The sequence below is a fragment of the Vollenhovia emeryi genome, unplaced genomic scaffold (genome assembly GCF_000949405.1).
Source record: "Vollenhovia emeryi isolate VEMERY1.0 unplaced genomic scaffold, V.emery_V1.0 DF939198.1, whole genome shotgun sequence".
Lineage (NCBI taxonomy): Eukaryota > Metazoa > Arthropoda > Insecta > Hymenoptera > Formicidae > Vollenhovia > Vollenhovia emeryi.
Window position 1 is genome coordinate 311,132 of NW_011967168.1, and position 9,620 is coordinate 320,751.

The 9,620-nt window shown below is 46.3% G+C and overlaps 1 protein-coding gene across 1 annotated transcript in view; it reads right to left on the reverse strand.

The window, feature by feature from the left end:
• LOC105561891 (A disintegrin and metalloproteinase with thrombospondin motifs 7-like) overlaps positions 1 to 4,678 on the reverse strand; it is a 48,479-nt gene extending 43,801 nt beyond the window's left edge. Inside the window, exon 1 of the mRNA XM_012012248.1 lies at positions 4,375 to 4,678. The gene's annotated coding sequence lies outside the window, so the exon portion shown is untranslated. The remainder of the gene's footprint in view (positions 1 to 4,374) is intronic.
• Between the last annotated feature and the right edge of the window lie 4,942 nt (positions 4,679 to 9,620).

Consider the following 9,620-nt stretch of genomic DNA (forward strand, 5'->3'; position numbering starts at 1 on the left):
GATATCAGTCTGATCAAGATGCTCATCATAGTGAACCCCTCCCTTTTATTAATAAGACATTACACAAAGTTAACAAAAGAAATGGTTAAAGATAACAAGAGGAACAATTAATTCGAGAATGAATCGTTAAGTCTGTTGTGAAAGTTGTCACTATGTTAAAAAGGGCGATATTCGTAGGACCTTTATCACTTGTCGTGTCGCCGTACCTGAGCGCGCGAAATCTCAGGCCTGTCATTTGTGAAATGTAATCGCTTCTTATTTAAAAACTATTATAGCCTCGACATTTTTGTATTAGAATTTTTGTCTTGAAAGTTTCTAAAGAATCTATGATTAAAAGGATATCCGGTGGTTTTAGTACACTCTGTATATGACTCGGCTTACTCGGACACACAAATTAAAGCTGCGCTAGTAAAAGATACGTTCCCTGTTCGTCGTAATGGATCGAAATATTATTTAAAAAAAAATTATTCTAAAAGCATTTATTCGTCTGAATTAATCATTCATAATATTCTACATGTTATGGATTTTACTGGCATTGCACGCGGACTTTCGTAATACTACTGTATTTTTTTATAGAAAGTGTAGATTATATTCAAAACTGAAAGAATTAATAAATCTAGAGTATTGGAGTATTAGAAATGCTTTTGAATGTGCGATATAATGATAATTATTCGTAATATTTTTTACAAAAATAATTTGTACGGAGAGAATTTTCTCTTAACATTTGGCTTGAAAGTTGTGCAATCGTGGGACAACGCGACATTTTGAAGAACGTTATGAGAGAGGTTTTTGAAATTTAACCATACATTTTTTAATGTACGGTAAAATTTCATAAACTGAAAAAGTCCTTCAAAATACCGTGTCTCACGATTACATGATGTTCAAGGTAAATTGTAAGAGAAAATCCTCTCCCCGTGTGAAAATAAGAGTATTGCATAGATTTAATTTCTAAAGCGTGGACAGCACAGTAATTTATAAATGGAAATTAATTTCAAAGTCTTCTGCAAAATGTAATCCTAGGGTCTTTACAACGTGAAATTATCAAGATTTCTATATTGGTTTGCTTATAAATTAAAACTGTTCTATATGAACTGCAAATATGCTCGAATGACAAACGACATGATCGTGAAGGTAAAATTAATGCGCGCGTGACTCTTAATTAAGAGCGAAAATGCGACGATCGAGATAAAAATGTACGAAAAATGTATGGTACTGTAACTTTACATTAGCTTATTTAAACGAGACGCAAGAAGTTTTTATAGTAATGTCTTTCGCGTAGGTTAAGTAATTAAATAAAATGATATAATTATCACATACATTCACGCTGCATTTTTTAACGTTATGAACTACTCTCTTTATTTATACAAAGAATTTAACTTTTTATATATTACACTTTTATTCATACGACAGCGATAAAAATATTTCCTGAATCTTTATTATCGCTTTGAAATTCAAATAGCAAACGCGTGTAAAGGATTTTTTGTTAGATGTTCATATAAAATTGAATATAAAGCTTCTTTTGTGTGTGTAATCTCTGACAGAGTATTTAGTAACTTGTGTGATATTTGTAGAAATTTTTGTCTGAAAAACATGAAAAATGTAAACATGTAAATATAAAAATAATTGAATTTTTTAGAAAGTCTCATTGTCTGTAACATTTAATAATTTTCCTACGATATTTACTATTTCTAAATAGTATTTCTAAAAAAATGCTTCTAAATACTATTTCTAAATACGAATGTAGAGATTGTAACCCTAAGGGGAATTCAATAAAGATAATTATTATTATTACTATTTTCTAAATAAATAATTTGTCATGATTGCAAACTACGAAATTTTTTAACAGCATTGTGAAACACGAGCCCGGAGCTAACGATAACTTAAGCAGATATCACGGCAGCGAGTCGTCCTCCGCGCGACCGTGAGAAGCAATGTACTTGTCCGTGTATAGGCCCTCCTTAACGATTTAATAATTACGTGGCTCCCTTCGGAAAGCCGAAACAAGTCTCTCATTAACTGCAGCGTAATTTGTTGACTTTCGATTTGATATGCAACTCCGCGAGCGCGCTGACGTACCGCGCCATCGGGTTATCATTATCGTGATACGTGTAACAACATAATGACGTAACAGTGAGTCCATTTTTCTGCATCCGCCACTTCGTAAGAAAGGTATATGATGCGCAAATAGCGGGTTTTCATTCGGCAAATAATGCTGACCCATTTCGATTAATTAACGCGTTCTCCGCGCCGCTCGAAAGATTGAGAATTATGTGCGCGCGCGCGATAAATTGGACCACGGGTGGCTGCGAGGTTTTCAAATCGCGGGATCAGTTTATTCGAGGGCCCAACGGGACGATCGTTGTTACACGATAGAAATGTTCATTGATTTACGGTGCTCACTGATTCAGTCTCGAAACTTATTCATTATTTGTCATTTGGAGCGCTGCTACGTACGATTTGTAGCTATGACCGATGGAGAACACATGATTATCAAACGTGCAGGTGTGCCGATTGATTGATGATTACGCGGCGCTCTCTCTCTCTCTCGCTTCGTTAAGTGCGCGTGTCAATGTAAAATCGCAGATGATCCATGACGCGTGATACGTATTTCCTCCGGCGACGCTTTCTGTCGCACGGAAAAACAAGTCGGGCGACTTCGCGAATAACCGTCGTCGATATCGAATAGAGGTATCGTCGTCGTCGTCATTCGCGGAAAATTATTAATACGATGACAAGTCGAAGTTGATCGAAAGACGTAAGGCGCGCGATGCACGGAAGTCGTTTGCCCAGCAGCCTTTTCGACGACATCCGCACGACATTTCATCCGATTATTAGCGATTTTTCTAATAGCATTTATGCGTGTCATTCTCTATGAAACACGATCACAGGAACTTTACGTTGTCTAGTTGAAAAAACGTTACGAAGATTTTTCGGATAAATCGCGATAATATCGGTACGTTTTATGTACGTAGAGGAAAATCCTCTATTATGAGATAAGCTTCTAATGTGAGATAGCCTAGGGTTTTTGCTAAATTAATAGGCGTCGTCTATCGGTCTCGTCGTTAATTTATTACCTTTGAAGTTTGTTTAGTGGAAAATTTATTGTTAAATCGGATAATCATTGCGAATAAAGATTTGTGATTAAATGTTCACGTTGAAAACCTGCTATCTCATATTAGAGAACTTTCCTCCATATAAAAGGCTGAAATGGTTGGCACGTGTCGCAAGTAAATTAATAAGCATTCAAGCGCTTCACGTGAAGATCGTTTGACGGAAGTCTCATCGCCCGCGAAATATAATTCACGGACGACCCCGTCGGAAAATTCGCAGCCGCTTATTACGTGCGGACTGGCCGCGGTTTAAGACTGACGTCGTTTACGTAATCCCGCGCCTAGATTTATGGGACGGCATTATTTTTTCGCGCGGTACTTCGGCGCGCCGCGATGAAATCCGCCGGCTCCGAGGACCATCCGCCGGTCCAGCGCGGCGCCGCGCAATTTTTATCCTCTCGTCTGACGCGAGATAAACGAGGCCGTTGACGGCGCGCTGAGATTTTTCCGCGCGGCAAATCGGCCCGCGTAAAAAGCGGGCCTGGAACCTGTTAAACTCCCGAGCGAATCCGCTCGATCATCCGCGTCGCGGTTAACCGTTACCAAACCTTTCAGTCGCGTTTACCTTCAGACGCGAAAGAGGGAGAGTCGATTTTCGCCGCGCGCGTTTTCGCGATACCGTCCCTGACGCCGCGCATGACGACGCGAAATGTTTTCTCATTTGAAATTATTGTATCTCGCGGTTCTCGGCATCAATTCGCGGTTTCCTTTTCGGCGAGAGAAGAAATACCGGAGTAAAAGATGGAGAGAAAGGCAAACGCGTTTCGAGAGCACAAAATACTCTTCACTTTTTGATAAAGTTTACGGTAAAATCGATGGGGAAAGAAGGCTCACCCTTTTCCCCGCATCGATTTTATATCTTTTTGGAGCCTTCGCCACTCATCTAGGTTTCGGTAATATTGAGAGATCGGACAAAGAAACGAGATGCGGCCGCTTTAACTGGAATCGAAGGCGTCAGTCTGACCTGAACTGATACCTCTATCGGCGGCTCACGTTTCTGCGCTGACGATCCGCGACAACGCGTCCTGGATGTGACACGAGTCGCGGCGATAAACTTAGGGATTCCGCACGCAAGGCGGACGCAGCGCGGAGCACGTGGCTGTAACTGGACGCGTCAGTCCTCGAAGTCGTAAGGTCTAGATAATGCGTCGTTCGCGGGAGAGATCTCGCGCGTCGTGGGATGCGTTTAACCGCGAACGGGATGCGTTTGCCGCTCGTAAAGGCGAGAAACCTCGCTGCACCGCGATGCAAATCGAGTACGTACCCATGCCGCTGGCGGTGAGGACGTCACGACAGCACGTGGCGCGCATTTCCGGAGCACCTGTCCTCGCACGCGCGTAGCGTTAGCAGATCTGCACGCGCACACACTTCACGACGACATCCCACGGTGTGTCAAACTGGTAAACCGCTCTCGCCCTCCGAGAGAGAACTCGTCACATAGGAATTCACTTTTCGCCCGGAAGTAAAGACGCTTATCGCACCGCAGGTAGGGAGGAGAAAGGAAGGCGGGAGGCAAGAAACTTGAGGCAAAGAGGCAAGAAAGGTTCGAGGAAGGTGGAGGAGGGTACACGATCGCCTCCCCGACGGGAGGAAGGAAACGCCAAGGGCTCCCGAGAACGAGAGGAGACGGAGGGAATCCGACGCGACGCCGAAGAGCAGGGAGGGCGCGACGGAAAGGAAGACAGACGGATAGAACGCGGATGCCGGCCCGCCGGAGAAGTCGTGGGCACGATCGCCGTCACAACACTAGTAGCCTGGTACACTCTTCTGGTGGTACATACACACGATCCGTCTCCCTATCTCCCTCGCTTCCCTCTTTCCCTCTCCGTCTCCGTCTCTCGATTCCCTCCGCACGTACGTGCGTTTCCTCCCGGTGCAAACACCGTGCAACGCTCGCGTGCACACACGCACCCGCGTACCCGCGTACGTGTGCGTGCTCTCTCGCCTCTCTTTTTTTCCGCCTCCTCTCTCGCGCCGCGTAGAAGGGAACCTCACGTTCTCTCCTCCTACTCTTGTTCGCGTCTCTCAACCGCCCGCGAAAGCACACACCGCGACAGGGCGATCTACTAGGTGAGACTAGTTCCTCCACCCAGCCGTGGACCCGTTTTCTGTACGCCTCTCTCCTTCAGTCGCCTTCCGTCTCCCTCGTCGTCGTCGTCGTCGTCGTCCGTCCGCCTCGCCGTCTCCCTCTACTTCTCTCAGCCGTTCTAGCGGCTCCTGCTCCGTTTCGCGATTCTTCTCGCGCGCCTCCGAGAGGATTCTTCCTGATTTTACGAGCACCTACGGACCGATACGTTTTTGCTCCCGGATCCCCTGCTCTCCGACTGCAGTCATCGGGATAGACTGCGCGATGGGAATAAGCCGATCTCTTCGGCAAGCGAGAAAAGAGAATTGTAACATTATGGAACTAACGCCTCGTATTCGCGAGCGTGCCTTTTCATCGTTGCTCAAATACAGAATTTCCATAAGCTTTCGTTCTCGTCTAGACGAATCGATTTCAAAGTAGTCGTCCAACAGCGCGATCCCGCTTCTCTTTTACCGTGGCTTCGCTCTTGCGACGGAGGACACGCGAAAGGATGCCTCCTGGGCTTACGGGCTCTTATGACACGCTCTGCCGATCCTTTCGGATTAATTGCGCGATATACCGCTTTATCCTCTCGACGGAACTATTAAGCCGGTAATACCTTTCCCAGACGTCGACGATGAAAAAAAAAGCGCAGCAACGGGAACACGCATCTGCGGAAGATAGAGATCTTAGCGAAATTAATTTCACCATCGGCCCACAAATCCAACTTTGCTGCAGTTTTCGGAAGAAAAATGTGCGGATTAATTTCTTTTTTCTCCAACGAAAATCGATCTAACGCAGGAATTAATGGAGCAGAAAGATAGGAAACATGTAATATGGATAATCGATACCCGAAAGAAAACGTTCGACGTCCGCAAGAAGAGACCGTTTCCGTATCCTTCTTGACGATATACCGTTTGTCTAAATCCTTGACGAGATTTTCCTCCCGCGCCCCCGAGTTTGCAGTCTCGCACACGCCGCGTTATACGTTTAATCTATGGAGATTGAAGCGGAGCGCTAAGAGAAGACGCGAATAATAACGCGAAAATCGCGTATATCTTATTTGACACGCGTTTCCACTCCCGATCCGATACTCCAATATGTATGCAGGCGCGCCGGCTATTTCTTTCTTCCTCGGACAGTGATAAATTTATCGTTACGTTCATTCTTAATCCTTTCGATCCGCCATTCCCTCTTCGTACTCCCGTCTCGTTCTCGTCTCGTTCTCGCGGAGAGATTCACTCCGATTTCGCAAGCGGTCCCGAGATACTCCGGCGCTCGCTCCGGCGGATTGTATCTCTCCTCATTGAGTTCGCCCGACCGAAATCGAGCCCATCGCACATCCCACGCGCAAAGGAGCTCCGGCGTGTAATGCCGAAATGGGAGGCGAGGTGGGATCGCACGTGTACAGCATCGAAGAGAGTTCGGAGATGTCGGGATTATATACGAAAGCGATGCCAAAGAGCAATCTCCCGCTAAGGAAGCTAAAACGCCCAGCAAACCGTAGCCGCCTTCAAAAAGATAGTTCCTTTACATGTTACGTTAAATGGATACGATATAGACAGACGCGATTGTTGCAACTGAAACTGTCGGAGAATAAAGTTTACGGTTCAACAAAGCGTGCAGCGCGAGCACACTCGTGCACGTCAATGGAAAATATTCAATTGTACATTTCAGTACAATGTAATGTACGCGATGTTGTAAATATTCATGTAATAATTATACTTCATTACATGAGTATACAGCATGGATTTATTTTAATTGGAGGGAATATACAACGTGAAATATTTAACACGTATACACTGTACGAGTTTTACACGCGTAAGCGTGTAAATTGTGTAGCCTTTTTCACGCGTTTACACGAGTGTTGTGCCTACACGATTTTGCACATTTACGCGTGTCAAAATTAGACACTTGGATTGTACAGTGATGGGCAGAAGGTTGCGACACTGTTTTTTTAGTGAGTTTGGGAACGTGCATTTAGATTCAGGGTTACGTCCCAAAGTCTTCTTCTCCGAGGAATATTTTACTCGATGTCCATTCCGAAACCATTTTGAGCGTTTTCGATCTATTTCTCGAGTAAAATTTTCCTCGGAAAAAATGTTTTGGACCGTAAACCTGAATTTAAACTCATTTAAAAAAGTGTCGCGACCATCCACTGTCCACTGTACACCCAAAATTCAAGTGTGTAATTTTGGCGCACGCAAGTGTGTGGCGATTGTGGTGCAGAGAAATGTGCGCTGCTTAGTACACAAATGAACGAAAAGATCCGAGTTTAAATCCACGAGCACCACTGGATTTTCGGAATTTTCTGAAGGAAAATGGTAACCACCGAGAGTATCTTCCTGTCACACATATCCTTTCAGGGGTACAGCCCTCCAGATTGGAGGTCTCCTTCGGCAAGGTTAGCAGCTTACCGAAGATGAAGTAAGTGCTCAAAGTACCAGTTCGTTCTGGTACAGAACTGGTACAGATCGAACTGGATAAAACAGGCTCTTAAGCCTAACACGAGGAAGAAGAAGAAGAAGTGTCTAAACCCGTAAAAAAAAATAGCAGACATAGACTGAGCGTCCTATTGAATAAGCTGAAGCTTGTGAAGAGACAGAGAAGATTTAAGAAGACTCTCTTTCTCTTACACCGTCGTGAAAGAAAAGAATCGTGCCTGCGCAATACTACACGGGCGTGATTCTCTCTTGTCACGATGGTAGACAGAGAAAGAAAGCCTTCTTAGGTCTTCTCATCCTCTTCACAAGCTTCAAGCTTATTCAATGGAACGCTCAGTCTATATTTATACTATGTCTATGCGTAAACATAACACGCACATAAGTGCGTTAAAAAGGCATCGTGATTTACACACTTACGTGTGCGAAAATTACACACCTGGATTTGCATGTGTAATATCTTAAGTATGGCACAACACGCGTACGTTGTAAGGGAAGAGGGAGAGGAGGGGGCGCGCACATATAGGATACTGCGAAAATCGCTCTCGAGAATCCTTATCTCTTCCTTTGAAGCCGGCGTCTAAATGCAGCCCACGCTGCGGATGGAAGGTACTTTTACTACTTTTAACAGCGGTTTCATGCGCGCTTGGCCATGATTATCAATTTGCGCGGACAGATAGCGCATTATCGGCGCGCCGCTTAATCGCGCCCAGCAGCCGGCGGCCTGCAGCCGAAGGCCGTATCGATTCTAAAATCCACAAACGGCCGGCCCACGCGGGCGCGCGAGTTCGTAGGACGTGCGAATAGCTACCAGGCTACCTGCTTATTATCAAGAAAGTCGTCGCCGAAGTCGTATATCTTCCACGGACAATTAATTCTCTGCCAGCAGGTCTCGGGACGCGAGGCTGGCTCGCGTTGTCGTCGTAGAATCGTGTCACGGATTTTCAGCGACACCACCAACGGGTGGATTCGACGGAATTGCGGCTGACCTTACGCTGCCGCGGCGAGACGGGCGATAAATCGAACGATCGCAATGGATTGATCGATGGTGAAATATTATGCTAACGTATAAGAGAAGAGGGACAGAGAAAGAGAAAAAGCTGCGGCGCACTGCGAGCTTATCTGCGAAGCGCAACTCGGACGATAACGCCGGTGTAATAATGAATATGCGATCGCCGCGTCGAAATCGATCGACAATTCGCAAGCAAAGCGGTAATTCAACTCCGCGGATGAGCGATAAATCCGGCCGGCGCGCCCGATTAGTTAGCACCGTCGCTGTGTTTGCGACTTCTACGGCGCTTATACCCGGTGGCCCGATGGTATCGCGGGGCTTCATCGTATTATTCATGAGTTTATAGTCTCGGGAGGGCAGGAGAGGGCTGATGGAGTAGGGCGTGCTCCGCGCGGTACCGATTTTATTGCTCGTCGTAGGTGCTATCTCTGGCAAAGCGGCGGTGTCTCGATATCGCTCGCGCGCGGGCACCGAGAGGCCGTCGAGACGCGGGACCACCCACTCTATTCGCGGCGGACGTCGTTTTTGCGCCGCTCTCCGGTAAAACTCAACTCCCCCTCGCGCCGAGGACTCCGTCCTTCGTGTATGACAAACGATCGGCCGTAGCGTTGAATTAACTCTTGGGGCCGGTCGGTGTACGTTTGATTAAGTCTACCGGAGCGTATCCGCCAAGATGCATCGAGTCTCCATTCATGTGCATGACAGGCGGGATACTCGCCGGCATTCAAGCAACGTGTAAAGCGGCGCTGCATGGGCGGTCGTGCGATAATGCTAATTTCAATTTGACGGCTTTTGAGGAAGGTCCAAGATGTTCGCGGCCATCGACAGTTTTCGCCCCGAGCCAAATCAGCCGTCGCGCGAACAGTCGATTGACGTGAGTAAACGCGGTGAGGCCGCTTCGCCGCGCGGGGCACACGTTCTCTCCCTGTAATCGTCGTCCGTAATCCGGCGAGATTGCAAAGACAAGCGACGCGCCCAGGTCCTCGATCACC